The 2,500-nt window shown below is 44.6% G+C and overlaps 1 protein-coding gene across 1 annotated transcript in view; it reads left to right on the forward strand.

The window, feature by feature from the left end:
* vps13a (vacuolar protein sorting 13 homolog A) overlaps positions 1–2,500 on the forward strand; it is a 62,040-nt gene that overhangs the window by 48,178 nt on the left and 11,362 nt on the right. The window lies entirely within an intron of this gene.

Raw genomic sequence — 2,500 nt, forward strand, 5'->3', positions numbered from 1 at the left:
ACCCCTACATCATCAGACACTACTCTAAACACACACACACACACACCTACATCATCAGACACTACTCTAAACACAACACACACACACCCCTACATCATCAGACACTACTCTAAAACACACACACACACCCTACATCATCAGACACTACTCTAAACACACAACACACACCCCTACATCATCAGACACTACTCTAAACAGGTACACACACAACCCTACATCATCAGACACTCTCTAAACACACACACACACCCCTACATCATCAGACACTACTCTAAACACACACACACACCCCTACATCATCAGACACTACTCTAAACAGGTACAAACACACACACACACACACACCCCTACATCATCAGACACTACTCTAAACACACACACACACACCCCTACATCATCAGACACTACTCTAAACACACACACACACACACACACCTACATCATCAGACACTACTCTAAACACACACACACACACCCCTACATCATCAGACACTACTCTAAACAGGTACACACACACACACCCCTACATCATCAGACACTACTCTAAACAGGTACACACACACACACACACACACCTACATCATCAGACACTACTCTAAACACACAAACACACACACCCCTACATCATCAGACACTACTCTAAACACACACACACCTACATCATCAGACACTACTCTAAACACACACACACACACCCCTACATCATCAGACACTACTCTACTAAACACACACACAACACACACACCTACATCATCAGACACTACTCTAAACACACAACACACACACCCCTACATCATCAGACACTACTCTAAACACACACACACCCCACATCATCAGACACTACTCTAAACACACACACACACACACCTACATCATCAGACACTACTCTAAACACACACACACACACACCCCTACATCATCAGACACTACTCTAAACACACACACACCCCTACATCATCAGACACTACTCTAAACACACACACACACACACACACATCATCAGACACTACTCTAAACAGGTACACACACAACCCCTACATCATCAGACACTACTCTAAACACACACACACACCCTACATCATCAGACACTACTCTAAACACACACACACACCCCTACATCATCAGACACTACTCTAAACAGGTACACACACACACACACACACACACACCTACATCATCAGACACTACTCTAAACACACACACACACACCCCTACATCATCAGACACTACTCTAACACACACACACACACCTACATCATCAGACACTACTCTAAACACACACACACACCCCTACATCATCAGACACTACTCTAAACAGGTACACACACACACACACACACACACACCCCTACATCATCAGACACTACTCTAAACACACACACACACACCCCTACATCATCAGACACTACTCTAAACACACACACACACACACCTACATCATCAGACACTACTCTAAACACACACACACACACCCCTACATCATCAGACACTACTCTAAACAGGTACACACACACACACACACACACCTACATCATCAGACACTACTCTAAACACACAAACACACACACCCCTACATCATCAGACACTACTCTAAACACACACACACCCCTACATCATCAGACACTACTCTAAACACACACACACACACACCTACATCATCAGACACTACTCTAAACACACACACACACACACCCCTACATCATCAGACACTACTCTAAACACACACACACCCCTACATCATCAGACACTACTCTAAACACACACACACACACCCCTACATCATCAGACACTACTCTAAACAGGTACACACACACACCCCTACATCATCAGACACTACTCTAAACACACACACACACCCCTACATCATCAGACACTACTCTAAACACACACACACACCCCTACATCATCAGACACTACTCTAAACAGGTACACACACACACACACACACACACACCCCTACATCATCAGACACTACTCTAAACACACACACACACACCCCTACATCATCAGACACTACTCTAAACACACACACACACACACCTACATCATCAGACACTACTCTAAACACACACACACACACCCCTACATCATCAGACACTAAACACACACACACACACACCCCTACATCATCAGACACTACTCTAAACACACACACACACCCCTACATCATCACACACTACTCTAAACACACACACACACACACACACACACCCCTACATCATCAGACACTACTCTAAACACACACACACACACCCCTACATCATCAGACACTACTCTAAACAGGTACACACACACACACACACACCCCTACATCATCAGACACTACTCTAAACACACACACACACACACACCTACATCATCAGACACTACTCTAAACACACACACACACACACCCCCCTACATCATCAGACACTACTCTAAACACACACACACACACCCCTACATCATCAGACACTACACTAAACACACACACACACACACCTACATCATCAGACACTAC

Source organism: Clupea harengus, chromosome 7 (assembly GCF_900700415.2).
Source record: "Clupea harengus chromosome 7, Ch_v2.0.2, whole genome shotgun sequence".
Classification (NCBI taxonomy): Eukaryota; Metazoa; Chordata; class Actinopteri; order Clupeiformes; family Clupeidae; genus Clupea; species Clupea harengus.